Source organism: Hibiscus syriacus, unplaced genomic scaffold (genome assembly GCF_006381635.1).
Source record: "Hibiscus syriacus cultivar Baekdansim isolate YM2019G1 unplaced genomic scaffold, ASM638163v2 tig00012104_pilon, whole genome shotgun sequence".
Taxonomy (NCBI): Eukaryota; Viridiplantae; Streptophyta; class Magnoliopsida; order Malvales; family Malvaceae; genus Hibiscus; species Hibiscus syriacus.
The window spans coordinates 356,992-372,705 of record NW_024062265.1 but is presented as its reverse complement, the minus strand read 5'-3'; the positions used below and the strand labels follow the sequence as shown (position 1 = coordinate 372,705).

At 34.1% G+C, this 15,714-nt stretch overlaps 1 long non-coding RNA gene and 1 pseudogene across 1 annotated transcript; both read right to left on the bottom strand.

The window, feature by feature from the left end:
- Positions 1–15,714, bottom strand: part of LOC120205061 — a 93,930-nt pseudogene that overhangs the window by 57,268 nt on the left and 20,948 nt on the right.
- On the bottom strand, positions 4,241–5,691 carry LOC120205106. The gene is made up of 3 exons (XR_005524001.1): positions 5,518–5,691; positions 5,202–5,303; positions 4,241–4,263 (listed from the first exon to the last, which is right to left on the bottom strand). It is a non-coding gene; the product is annotated as an uncharacterized LOC120205106 (long non-coding RNA).

Here is a 15,714-nt window from a genome sequence, read left to right as displayed (position 1 = left end):
ACTGGGCTCTTCTCGACCGACAAGCCCTCGGAGTCATCCGACTGACGTTGTCCCGAAATGTTGCTTTCAACATAGCAAAGGAAAAGACCACGGCGGGTCTTATGGCGGCTCTCTCCAGTATGTATGAGAAGCCATCGGCCTCAAACAAAGTTCATTTGATGAGGCGATTATTCAATTTGCGGATGACGGAAGGGGCATCGGTGGCACAACACCTAAATGAACTCAACAATCACAACCCAGTTGAGTTCAGTGGAAATTGAGTTCGATGATGAAGTTCGAGCTTTAATTCTCTTTCATCTCTACCAGACAGTTGGAATGCTACTGTTACAGCAGTCAGCAGTTCGTCGGGAAACAGCAAATTAAAATTCGACGATGTTCGGGATCTGGTACTGAGTGAAGAAATTCGACGGAGAGAATCGGGTGAAGCATCAACCTCATCAGCCTGCACACGGAGTCTAGAGGAAGAACTTCAGAAAGATATTCAAATCGTGGCAGATCAAAATCCAGACGGGAAAAATCTAGAACGGGAAAGAAAGATTTTACCTGTTATAATTGTGGCAAGAAAGGTCACTTTAAAAGAGATTGCCGAGCACTGAAGAAAGATACCGGTGCACAGGAATCTGCCAACATGACAGAGGAGACAGGTGATGCCATGATTCTAAGCGTCAACAGTCCGATTGAATCATGGATCTTGGATTCAGGGGCATCTTTCCACTCCACCCCATGCCAAGAAATCATGGAGAACTATGTCAGTGGTGATTTTGGGAAGGTTCATCTTGCTGATGATGAAACCTTAAAGATCGTCGGAAAAGGAGACATCCGACTAAAGTTGCCAAACCAGACCACCTGGAAGCTGACAGGAGTGAGACATATTCCTGGCCTCAAAAGAAATCTGATTTCTGTTGGACAGCTTGATGGAGAAGGATATATCACAACCTTTTCAGGCTGTGAATGGAAGATTACCAAAGGAGCACTCGTCATTGCTCGTGGTAAGAAGACTGGTACTCTCTATGTAACCTCAAATTTAGAGAATATCATTGCAATAGCAGATGCTGATGGAAAATCAAACCTATGGCACCAAAGGCTTGGCCATATGAGCGAGAAAGGGATGAAGACACTTTGTCAAAGGGAAGCTGCCGGATCTAAAGAATGTAGATGTCGGACTATGCGAGGATTGCATCTTTGGCAAACAAAAGAAAGTCAGTTTTGCAAAGATTGGCAAGACACCCAAGACAAAAAGGTTAGAATTGGTTCATACTGATGTATGGGGACCATCCCCAGTTCCATCTCTTGCAGGCTCACTATATTATGTCACCTTCATCGATGATTCAACAAGGAAGGTGTGGGTTTATTTTCTGAAGAAGAAATCAGAAGTCTTCGATATCTTCAGAAAATGGAAGGCCATGGTGGAAAATGAGACTGGTTTGAAAGTCAAGCGGTTGGGTCTGACAATGGAGGAGAGTACAGAGACAGTAGATTCAGAGATTTCTGCGCAAACAATGGGATCAAGATGGAGACAACAGTTCCCAAGACACCGCAACATAATGGTGTAGCAGAGCGCATGAACAGAACTCTGAATGAACGTGCCAGAAGTATGAGGATACATGCCGGCTTGCCCAAATTTCTATGGGCTGAAGCAATCAACACTGCAGCTTACTTGATCAACCGTGGGCCCTCAGTTCCTTTGGATGGCAGAATACCAGAGGAAGTTTGGAGCAAGAAAGAAATAAACCTTTCACACTTAAGAGTGTTTTGGTTGTATTTCTTATGTACACATAGACTCTGCTGAAAGAAGTAAGCTTGATGCTAAGTCCAACAAATGTGCTTTTGTTGTTATGGCGGTGATGAGTTCGGTTACCGTTTTGGGACTATGAAAATCGGAAGATCATCAGAAGCAGAGACGTCATTTTCAATGAAAATGTGATGTACAAGATAGGTCAACCGCAGAATCAAGTAATACCGAAGCTGAAACAAAGGAATTTGCTGAGTTCGAGGAGATTTCTGGAAATGATGTTCAGATCAATCCTGAAGCAGTTCAAGAAGAACCAGGCACACCAGAACTGAGACGCTCCTCCAGAATTCCTAAACCAACCCAACGGTATTCTCCTTCTTTACACTACTTGTTGCTGACTGACAAGGTGAACCAGAGTGCTATGATGAAGCAATGCAAGTGGAGGATTCAGTCAAGTGGGAGTTTTCCATGAAAGATGAGATGGACTCGCTTATGTCAAATCAGACATGGGAATTAGCTGAATTACCACCAGGCAAGAAAGCGCTCCACAACAAGTGGATTTACAGGATCAAAGAAGAGCACGATGGGAGCAAACGCTACAAAGCAAGATTGGTTGTCAAAGGCTTTCAGCAAAAAGAAGGTATTGACTACAATGAAATTTTCTCTCCAGTCGTAAAATTGTCTACAATCAGACTGGTGTTGAAAATTGTAGCTGCAGAGAATTTACATCTTGAGCAGTTAGATGTAAAGACAGCTTTCCTTCATGGTGATTTGGAGGAAGAAATCTATATGAGGCAGCCAGAAGGCTTCATAGAGGCAGACAAAAAAACCTGGTATGCAGGTTGAAAAAGAGCTTGTATGGTTTAAAACAAGCTCCTAGACAGTGGTACAAGAAGTTCGATAGTTTCATGAGTAGCAGTGGTTTTATCAGATGCCAAGCAGATCATTGTTGCTACATCAAGAGGTTCGACAACAGCTTCATTATTTTATTATTGTACGTTGATGACATGCTCGTTGCAGGCTCAGACATGCAAGAGATTATACACTTGAAGCAAAAATTGTCGAAGCAGTTTGCTATGAAGGATCTGGGCGCTGCAAAGCAGATTCTTGGGATGAGGATCAAGAGAGACACAAAGTCGGGGACTTTGATGTTATCACAGGCTGAGTACATCAACAAAGTACTCTCCAGGTTCAACATGCAAGATGCTAAACCAGTAAGTACACCTTTAGGTGTTCATTTCAGACTCTCCAAGACCAATCACCAAAGACGGAGGAAGAACGTGCACATGGTGAAGGTGCCGTATGCCTCAGCAATTGGAAGTCTAATGTATGCCATGGTTTGTACCAGACCAGATATATTGCTCATGCAGTGGGAGCTGTTAGCAGGTACATGAATAATCCGGGCAAGGTACACTGGGAAGCAGTCAAATGGATCCTCAGATATCTTCGGGGTACCACAAACAAAGCACTTTGTTTCAAAGGTGGAGATATGATACTGACAGGCTATGTAGATGCTGACTTAGCCGGAAATGTCGACATCAGAAGGAGCACTACAGGGTATGTCTATACTCTAGGAGGAACTGCAGTGAGTTGGGTTTCTCAACTACAGAAGATAGTTGCTCTCTCCACAACTGAAGCAGAATATGTCGCTGTTACGGAAGCCAGCAAGGAGATGGTTTGGCTCCAAAGTTTCTTGGAAGAGTTAGGCAAGAAACAAGAAAACAATATCTTGTATTGCGACAGTCAAAGTGCTATCCATCTAGCAAAGAATCCGTCTTTTCATTCCAGGACAAAGCACATACAATTGAGATATCATTTTATCCGGTCTCTTCTGGAAGATGGGATTTTGAAACTTGAAAAGATTAGTGGAGCTCAAAATCCGGCAGACATGTTGACAAGACGGTGACTACGGATAAACTGAAGTGTGTTCAACTTCAGTTGGCATGCTAGAATAACAAGACCAGACATGCTGCTGCATTGATCGAGGTGTGAAGACATATTAAAATAAGTCTTCAAGTGGGAGATTGTTAAAAGTTTCAAAGTTTGGCAACCAACTTGGAAAATGTTTTTTTCAAAGTTGGTAAATGTTTCTTTGAAAAATGTTTTTCAAAGTTTGGTAAAATTTTGGTAGATGTTTGTTGAAAATAGGAATGGGTAAATTCACTTTAGTCATTGCACTTTAGGGTATTTTCAAAGATTAGTCCCTAAGTTTCTACTATAAATACCCTTACCCATTTAGCTTCAAAATCATCCCAAAACATTTCTTTCTTCCTATACTAGAGAGCTTTCTTGTGAGTAGTGAGTGTTTTGTAAACACCTGTAAATTTTCTCTCTTAGTAAAAGATCTGCAGCAGCCCGGAGACGTAAGCACAATTGGCTGAACTCCGTTATCAATTTTCGGGTATTATTTTTCCACTTTTATTTCGCATTCTCACTAATCTGGTTATAGGGAAATTACTTGTACTCGGTTTATTTTCATAACATCTTTCACTCTTCTCACGACTTACACCTTCGAGCTGTACACCTGCCATCTGTCCTACACAAGAAAATCTCAATTTTTCTCAAGTATATATCAACTGCAACAAGAAACAAAAGCAGATACTCTCACTAGGGCGTTAAAAGCAAAACAACTACCTCTCAAAAGTAAAAAATATAGGCATGTTTTGGGAAAACATCTAGATGATTGATATGTTTGACAGCGAAAGGGATATCGTATGAGATCCCTTTTCTTTTATCTATGGTTAATGCCTGAAAAAGATAGGCATTCATAAAGACACTTAGAGGGGCATGTAATGTAAGAATACTGAACTTTTAGTCGGCCATAGTTTTAACACCAGCATGCTAATAAGTAATAACGACACCTATAATAAAACTAAAGGGTTCTCAACTAAGTGACTGATTATCATCCCATGTTGCCATACCCTACCATGTATGAAGATCGAGCAAAGTTTCTGTCCAGGATATCTGTTCTATCTAGCAGCAACTGTCTACAAAAAAGTGATGCACGACTACGAGCCTGCATGCTGGCTATAGGGATAAGGAATTCACCCACAATCATTTGACACATAAAAAAACTCGCCAAGAAACACTATGACGATGAGCTTTCTAAACAAAAAATTCTTAGAGCACAATAAGAGAACATAGAGATGTAAAAGATTTGAAATGACATAAAAAGGCTCTAGAATACCCACAAAAAATTAGTAGTTGCATTATAATTACTCATAGCTGATTCCATAATTCTTCATTGCATGTTCAGGCATGTCTAGGAGTGCTTTGACTAGTTTTCCTGTCTGATTTCTATTTATTTATTTTTCGACAGCCCTCACAAATGCCGTGCCGGAGAAGTGCCTGTTGAGCACATGTCCAACACTTGGACACCCCCCATACCAATTAGTGTCAGTGAAGGTGAAGCCATTTGAAAAAGAAATGGCACAAAAGAAAAGAACATCAGTAGGTGAAATTTCAAAACCTGAAGTCCTGCAGAGATCAAGTGCACGTGAGAATCAACAAATCCGGGCACCACGATCTTTCCTTCAAGATTCAGCTATTTAGTGCCATATCCTGACAAATCCTGCAATCAAAGCTTAATACGTGAAATAAAATAAAACAAAATAAAACTCCATTAATAGAATTCAAGTAACCATAACGGCAAAGAATAAAACAATGAATTCTCATTTTGTTAAAGAAGAAAGCATAACCGCAGTAGCCAAAGAAAAAGCCACATCCAAAACACAAATACATAAATGGGGTTTAAATGGGAAAAAGGAAAAAGAATGATAAACAACCTGAAGAGAGGAATAGTTTCCAACACGAAGGATTCTACCGTCACGAATGGCCATGGAATCGGCAAAAGGAAAAGAAGGGTCGCTGGTGAAAATGACCCCATTTTTAACTATCAAATCAGCACCTAGTTTAGTCGATGGAATCAGAGAAGCTCTCCATTGCAGCCAATCTGCGGGAAAAAAAGAAAAAAAATAAGGTTATGCATCAGGATTTTAAGGAGTAACCTGTTGATGAATGGTAAAAAAGAAGTGGGAAATGAGAAGAATCAAAAAAACGAAGGGAAAAAGGTTGGGTTTTTAGTTACAATCGGAGCTTGGCAGAGGAAAGAAGACGATGGAAAGGAGAATGGAAATCGAAGCTGAAATGACAATGGGAAGATTCATGCTTCTTCTTCTTTGTTTTTCACCGGTTTTTGCTCTGTTTGGTGATACACTTTAAATATGGACGTACAGATAGATAACACGTTTACCGTTTGTTGCTTGCATGGGAGGTGGAAGAAAATGGCAATATTACCCTTTTAGTTGACTTTTCCCAACCCCAGTTTTATGAGGCAGGCTATCAATTTTTAGGGTAAACTACATGTTTAGTACCTACATTATCATTTTTGTTCCGTTTTAGTACCTAAACTTTCAATATTTTTTAAAATCATACCTAATATTTACTTTTCATTTCATTTTAGTACCCTTCGTTAACTTTTTGTTTCATTTTAATACCCCGCTGTTACCTTTTTTTGTTTCATTTTAGTATCTAAATTTTTAACGGCGGGGTTCTAAAATAAATGTTAGGTGTGATTTTGAAAAAATTGAAAGTTTAGGTACTAAAATAGAACAAAAGTGATAATTTAAGTACTGTATAAAATATATTTTTTATTAATAATTATTAATTCAAAAATAAATCAAATTCATGAAATAATGTTGTTTTTTTTATTTGTTTCTTGTTTTACTTTAATTTTCACAAAATAAAAAGGAATAATTATAAGAATAATCCCTTAATAACGCCACTAATGTTATGATTCATTTTACAAGCCATACCATCCATTAAGCATAGTTTAGTAAGAAACTTTGTGCTAATTAAGCAAGGTCTCGGTTTCGAATCTCGTAAACAGAGAAGACAAATTATTCGATCCAATTCTGAAATAATTGAGACGTGACATGACTTAAGATCATGTCTAGATATGTCGAACATAGGTATAGGACACGAAGACTTCGAGAAATCGAATAGTCTAATGGTAATAAAAATTAGCTGACCCTATTCCCATATGTAATGGGATAAGGGGAGGTAGGATAGTAGGCTGCCCCCAACGCTAGGTTGAGAGCAGTTTCCGTGGAAGACCTCCGGCAATCAGAGTTATGAATTGCCTACCGTGGGTTAAAAGATGGTAGCTCATACAGGGATCTAATGGTAATGTTTGGGTTAAAAGAGGGTAGCTTATACAGGCATCTATGTGTTGGAAACAAGCATTGGACGACGATATTGCATGGGACATGAAGCAAAATGGCAAAACTTATGACAGTTATGGCATCACATGAATGTAGTTGGGATCTAAAATAGCATCATTAGCTTCTCATGAGACATAGGAGAAAAAGAATAGCAAAAGAGATGTTATGAGCAAACAAAATGATATGACAGAAAGGCTGTCTTTCATACCGAATGAAGATAAAGGGCTCGTGGCTCTGCTGGGTTCTTGGTCATAGATCTCCGAAAGCCCTACGAATAAGTTATCGGATTAACCAGTTAGAAAAACAGATGATCACATTAACAGTTAAGAAATAAGCAACTTCTTTATGAGCTCAATGGACTTGAAAACGGCATTAACTATGTGGTAAGACATTAAGTTATCAGCAAACAAAAAATCTCTCACAAATACCTTTCTGACATAAAAATGTTGCTTTGCTCTGCCACAAACACCAAGGGATACTCATGAAAAGGATGTTGAATCTCTCTCTTCTTCTCCTTCTCCTTCTCCATTTGTGTTTTGTGTAATGAATGAAGCATGAGAAGGCAGTGAATGATGACTAGTTGTTCTAACAATAACTAAGAATTTCTTTCAAAAAAGCAATTAAAGAAAAGAAAGAAAGAATAAAGCATTTTAACATTAATACAAGTAAGGTACAAACAATAGTGACTTGAACTGAAAGATAAACTTTGGTTAAAGCATCTTAAAAATTCACTCCTCTCTTTTGGTTAAAGCATTGTGCTTTGCTTATTTGCAAGGTTAACCCTTTTCCTTTTGCTAGAACTTTGGACACTTCAAACAATCCAATCGTTTTTTAAAGAATTAGATTTAAGGGTTTGAAAAACCCTTAGTAAAAAAATAAAAAAATATCTATTTAATTTATTTACTATCATTTTTTTTGAAGGTTTTAGAGCACAAGGTTCTTAATCTTGAGGTCGTGGAATCGAGTCCCACGGAGGGCATTTCATAATTCGGAGGTCTCCTACAGAAGCTGCTCTCAACCTGGTGTTGAGGACAGTGTACTATCTTACATCCCCTTACCCCATACATATGGGAAAAATGGACAGCAATTTTTGAAGGATAAAAATTGAAAATTATATATAAAAACAATTGATATATAAAAAATTGTTTATTAAATTAAGTTTTTTTACAATATATTTACTACCATTTTTTGAAGGCTTAATACTAAAATAAGTTCCCAAACTATACCGCTTTTCACGAATAGGTGATTAGTTTATTTTTCGACTCATCTAAGTGCCTAACATTACAAACGTTACCACTTTAGGTAACGGCCATTAAAAAAGTCCGTTAAGTGACAAATGTCACAATCTAATAATTTTAAAATTTAATTTTAAAAAAATAAAAATATTTTATTTCTGAAAAGCCTCAATTTTTTCTCCTAAAATACCAAAAAAAACCCAAACTCTTAAAATTTGTTATTTTAGTCTCATTTACTCCAACCATCAAGGGGATTGCACGCGGGTTGTTCTTTTTAAATTTTTTAACAATATTTTTATTTTTTAAGAAAAATAAAATTTTAAAATTGTGACATGTGTCGTTTTATAACGGCCGTTATAGTCGAGGGGCCTAAAATAGTAGCATTTATAAAATTAAACACCTGGATGTATCGAAAAATAGTCTAGGCACTTATTCTTGAAAAGCGGTATAGTTTGAACACTTATTTTCGTATTAAGTTTTTTGAAATATAATTAAAGATTAAGAAGTTAACAAATTAAATTTTAAAATAAAAATATTTAAAAAAATAAATTACGAGATTGTAACGTATAAGTGATTGAATATTTTTTGAGTTAATTGCATCACATATACTCAAAGCATAACCCTTATTTTAAACTCATCCCTAAACTTTTAAATGTTCTAAATTTATCACTAAACTATGACTATCGTTCTAAATTAGTCCTCAAACTTAATTTAGAAGGAGAATAATAGATGAAATTAGAACGTTCAAAAGTGTAAGGACTAATTTAGAATGAGAGTCATAGTTTAGGGATGAAATTGGAATATTTTAAAGTTTAAGGATCAATTTAAAATGAAAGTTATAGTTTTGGAGACACATAATACAGTTAACTCTTTTTTGATGGGATGTGAGTGATTAGTTATAAGATTTGATATGTGGTTAATAAGTCTCACCAAATTTCATAACAAGTAAGGACTATAAGAAAAGGAAAATTGAAAGGTTGGTATGCTAAATTACTTGAAGAATATTTTCTTTGTTAAAGTCATGTGCTTTACTTAATTGTAAGGGTAAGGTAATCTCTTTAGCTTTTGCTTTTGCTTTTGCTTTTGCTATGACCGAAGATCTTTAAATAACCATTCTCTTTTTTTTCCCTTCAAAATATATAAAACATATTTTAATAAATAAATAATTATTATAAATATTTGAGGAGCGTCTGATGAGGAAAAAAAAGAGTTTAAAAACTCTATAATAAAAAAATAAAAAGAATATCTTTCGAGTCTATTGATTTTGCAGGTTATATATATATCACATATGAAAAAATATGAAGGAATATATATATATATATATATCATATATCATATATGGTTATTTAAAGCCGTTTAAATTTAAATCAATTAGTATCATAACAATATAAATATTTACAATTAAATTTAAATAAAAAATCGAATAACTTGACTCGACTCGAATTTTATAAACTAAATTTGACTCGGAAAAAATATTCAAATAAAGTTTGAATCATAAAATAAGATTTGTCAACTCGACTAACTTAAATATATATTGACTCGACTCGATTCCACTCAATCGAATACTCACCTTTAGTAATATTTTGAATAAGGGAATATTTTCGACAACATCCGATATTCCATGATCTGTATTATGTATTATCATGTGTCGTAATCGTGTAGTTTTTAGCACATTGAATGAAAGAATTTTTTGGCACGACAAAGATAAGTTTATAAATATAAGCAATATCGACACAAAGGTCAAAACATTAACACGTTGAATAAAATATTATATATGTTTTTCTCGTACTAGTCCCCTCACTTTTAAAATCCAATTTCGTCCCCTAAATTTTAAAAGTTCAAATTCGCCCGTTAATATAAAATTCCGCATCTGTAGTAAATAAGATTTTGTCACCATTACCCTCATGAACCCCATTTGGATCAAGAACTTCCACAGACTTTCATTCCATACAATGCTTTGGAAAGCCTGTTCACATAACGCGAACATTTCAAGTTAATGAGGACTTGTTTATTCGTTATCGTATTAATTTTCGACTCGCACTAGGCACAAACCCATTAGAGAGAAGACTAGTATCAGAAATGCTTACATAAAAGCAACCCGATCGAAAATACAATCGCAACTATAATTTAAATCGCTGATTAAAACTACACGATTATTTCCTTATCCGTTGCCATACTAATTGGCAATTACTCCATCCCCACTGGGCAGAAGCCAAAGATCCCCAAGTGACATTGTGGGCAGCATTGATAGTATTGGGTAGAGGAAACAAAACTTGGCGCTGGAGAGGTGGCACTGGCCTGCACACATCATTCATATCGTTGTGACAATCTTGAAGCACAGAAGGTGACATTACTCTTTTAAAGCATAAACGAATCTCCCTCAGGTATAGTTGGGTTGAGCCTTCAATTGGCATACTGCATGAGATTTGAGGATAGAATCCCACACTGTTTTTGACCATTTGTACTTTACAAATGTCTTTGATTATAGGGTACTACTTTATTATATCTCTCGACTATTAGAAGTTACAAAAAGGTCTTCACACTATACAGTGTTGTTTGTTGAACCATTCGCCTATCAAAAGTTAGTCCTTTTGATACAAAAATAAGTGCCTAAATTATATCCCAAATTGACTTTTAGTGTCTAAAATTTTTTTCGTTAAAAATAGATGTATAATGTTTTCTTTGTTACACTTTTAGAAACTTACCGTTATATTTATTTTTTATTTTTTAAATAAAAATTTGATTTTGCTAAAAAAATTTAAAAAATCGAACCTCTCGCGTCATCCCCCTCTCTCCCATTCCCCCACCTTTGATGGCGAAAGGTTACCACCTGTTGGGTTTTGATCGAAGCAGGGTGAGGAACTCAATGGTGCGGTCGTGTAAAGCATGAAAACTAGAGCCTTCGTAATTGCCAAAAAACCGACGACCCTTTGCGGTGATTTTCACGATGGTCGGCGAGATCATACATCTAAAAGTGTAATATTGGAAACGCTAGATATCATTTATTTTTAGACGCCAAAGTCAATATAGGTTATAGTTTAGACATTTAGTATTAATCCTAAAGTAAAAAATAAGTACTCAAACTATGTGCTTAACTACTTCTTTAAACTATTATATTTAATCATTTAAAGTACTATTATTTTCAAAAAAATATTTTTCGACCAATAAAATGTTGACACTTCACATTAAATTAAATATTTATTAGAAAATGTTAAAAAAAAAAGCGGGATTTAATCCTCAAATCTCATGCAATATAGGCACAAATCAACTATACCTTAAGGGGCATTTGATTCAAGGAAAAGATCATTACTAAGGGAAATAATCTTTTTACGGAATTGCATTCTCACGTTTGATTCATGAAAAAGATTATTATCATGGAATAATCTATTCTCAATAGTTGCACTTTTTGGTTTAAAATGGTGGGAATGTCATACTTTCAAATTCTTAGGTATTAGACAATTCTCACCACTTTGAACAATAATACCTTTAACTAATGAATTCTTTTTATAATGATCATTCTTGATTCTTATCTTTTGTACTTTACACAAAATTATAAACATGATAATAACATACAAAGAGTTTAATTTAGTAAAATATTAATAAATTTGAGTATTTAAAATTATTTTATATTTTTAATATTCAATATATTAATTATATGTAATTTTATGAGGACTTCCCACGTTCTTTTGCAGTATCATCGATGGTTGTAATCAAACTTAAACGAGGACGAAACGGCTTTAAAACGAGTTCTATACACCCAAAAGTCCGAACCAGTTAATGATCGAAGTTCCGGTTGACTTACAGAACAAGGCAAACTCGAAAACCGGCTTCAGGAGAATTACTGCAATCCAATTAGACACGGATCAAGAATCGAACAAAGTGAACTATTAAGAGTAATCCACCAGAAATCAAAATCAAGCAAGAAGTTTTAATCAATCAGAATATGAACTACTACTTTGACATCAATTACTGAGATGAAAAACTGAATCAAAGGCTCACAAGCATAACAAAATTCAAGATCGAATTCGGGACTTGTCGAAATGTAAATCGGAAAACAACAAAAGGGGATCCTTATTTCCATACAAACAAACAAAAATCATTCAAAATCAATCAAAAAAGACCAATGCAATTGGCAAATTAAGCACTGTTTCTACAAGGATCGAACCTGAAAAAAGAAATCGAAACATGAGATCAAGCATCCATCGCAGGATCAAACAAGAACCAAACCAGAAAGTCAAAAACAGGACACAACAGGCAAAATTGAGCTGAAAGAGCCCACTTACAGGCAACTTTGTCAGAAAACAAGTGAATAAAAAATAGACAAAGGCTTGCCACTAGTGATTACAATTTAAAGGGCTTACTAAGCACGATTCAAACGATTCAAAAAAAATGAAAATTTCAAGAATTCTGATTAAAAATGCAGAAAAAGTCAAACTTTGACAGCAAAGCAATGATTTTCAACACACAAACAGGGTAAATAAGAAAAAACCCAGATTTAAGATAACAACTTGGGAAGTGAATATGCAGTATTTTAAAGCTTATGAGCTCGAAAACCCCATGCTCATACTTTAATGACATTTGCATGGCATAAGCCATAAAACATGGGGGGAAAAACATTAAAAAAAAAAACCCAAGTTTTTAATTACACCATATGCTGCTTAGAGAGAGAAACTTACAGCAGTAAAGGGTGGGATTGATTGAAGTCTCTGTGCCTGAAACTTGGGTTTTAAATTTATAATTAATGGAGGAGCTAGTCAATGTCAATGGTGGGGTTTAACTTTGAGGATAACTTACAAATTTCATCACAAAATTTTACTATATCTTATTTTATTCACTGAACTTTAAAAGTTTTAATTTTTCACTAAACTTAATATACTGAATTTTTTAGTCACCCATCATTAAACAGTTAACAGCGTCAAAACGATACTTTTTTAAGAAAATAAAATTTTCACAAAAATGACATCGTTTTGTATCTACATAAAAACCTATTTATAACGTCGTTAGTAAGAAAATGACTGAGTGAGTAAGTGGCCAAAGAAACCTAATATATTAAGTTCAGTGAATAAATTAAAAAAAAATTAAAGTACAATAAGTAAAATAGGAGAGACAGTAAAATTTAGATATCAAATTTGTAATTTACCCTAAGTTTAATCGAAAAAGAAAAGAATAAAGTGAATCTATTGGAAATTAAGTTCAATTTAAAGTACAATATTCATTTTCCTTTTTTGAATGGAAATTTTGCTTTACAAGATTCTTTCCATTAGCATTAAAATTAAAAATATTACCCACCTTATTATGAGTTTTTTCTAAGGTAGAAGCCACAAGGTACAATAAGTCTTCAAATTAGTTTAGAAAAATCAATTGTTTTCAATTAAAAATGCTAATTAAGTATTATTTTGATTATTTGATTGTTCAGTATTAATGATTTTTTTTATTTACAATACATGGTGTCATGATACAACGTTATCACATGGTATCTGTACAATTTTTAAAGAAAAACATTGAAAATGCATATGTATTATGAGATGATTTAGGAGCACGTGGTTCAAATTTTATAAAAAATGAACTTAAAATGAATGAGGAATTGAATGAATAATGATATCAAGGACTAAATCGTAAAACAGTCAAAATACTAATTCAAGTTTTTGAATAAATCGAAATTTCAAAATTTCAAATCAACTTGAACTCGAAAACTGAATTGATAATTCTAGTTGACTCGAATAACTCAAAATTATAAAAAGAAATTTGATTTTTGAGTCGAGTCAAGTTTTGCTCACCCCTACTTTCTATTCGAGTTATAGATATATACATATATGTTTATTATTTGATCTATACATTTTATATATGTGTAGATTACACGTTTAGTATTTAAAAGATCAATTTTAGTTTTTTTAAGTACCTAAATTTTTAATTTCTTGAAACCATACCTAAAGTTTAGGTTTTTGTTTCATTTTAATATCACGTTCAAAATTTAACGTTAACTTTTGAAAAAAAAATTAATAGTTTAGGTACTAAAACGGAGTAAATTTGATAGTTTGGGTACTAAACGAGTTAAGTTTTTAACAGTATGATACTAAAATGAAACAAAAATTAAACGTTAGGTATAATTTTAAAAAAATAAGTTTATATCCTAAAACAAACTAAAATTGATAGTTTAAGTACTAAATGTGTAATTTATCCTTTAGTATAGTACTAAATGTGTAATTTACCCTTTTGTATGTTGTGCCCATCATTAACATTCATTTATAAATTACTTTGCGGGTTGAATGTGTAATAAAAACTGTGTAAGAAATATTCTTAAATTGACATTGAAACATAATCACACAATAATAACACTGGGAATCATTACATTGAAACATAATCACACAATAATAACACTGGGAATCATTACATTGAAATATAATCACACACTAATAACACTCGGAATCATAATCACACAAATCCATTAATCACACACTAATAACACTCATAGATAAAGCTCACTCAAAGTTTTCCAGCCCTCGAAGCAGTAGGAACGAAATGCGAAATCCTTTGAATTCCTCTAAACCTTCCATTTTGAGCCAAACACATCTACAATCATCAACACCATTGAAGTTAATGTCAATGGATGCAAATAAGACAACACCATCTCAGCAATCAACCATAGCAATGGCTCTATAATTATCTGAACAACTTACGCTTCAGACATTTTAGAATCAAGGCCACCAACATTCGAAGTGAGCAATATAGTTGCACGTAGACTCAGTACACTTGACAATTTCTCTTCGGCAACGCTCACCGCATGAGGAGCAGTTAGGGTAGTCCTCAGCCTTCCTAAGAAACCGAACACCATGATGATATCCGTGATGAGAATAAGGCAATGTGATCCCATCCTTGAGAAATGGAAATTCTCCAAGAATACAATCGGGATGAGCAGAAGTATCACAGATCGAACAACAATAATACCAGAGGCTCCGGTCTCTTTTTCCTTCACATATATCACAACGAAGATGCTTTGAATAATCATTATCATCGTGATAGGTGAGGTTTAGCTGATGTTCATCAATTTTGTGAACAACTGATTGTGGTAACGATATATATATATATATATATATATATATATATATATATATATATATATATATATATATATATATATATATGGTTATTTAAAGCCGTTTAAATTTAAATCAATTAGTATCATAACAATATAAATATTTATAATTAAATTTAAATAAAAAATCGAATAACTTGACTCAACTCGAATTTTATAAACTAAATTTGACTCGGAAAAAATATTCAAATAAAGTTTGAATCATAAAATAAGATTTGTCAACTCGACTAACTTAAATATATATTGACTCGACTCGATTGCACTCAATCGAATATTCACCTTTAGTAATGTTTTGAATAAGGGAATATTTTCGACAACATCCGATATTCCATGATCTGTATTATGTATTATCATGTGTCGTAATCGTGTAGTTTTTAGCACGTTGAATGAAAGAATTTTTTGGCACGACAAAGATAAGTTTATAAATATAAG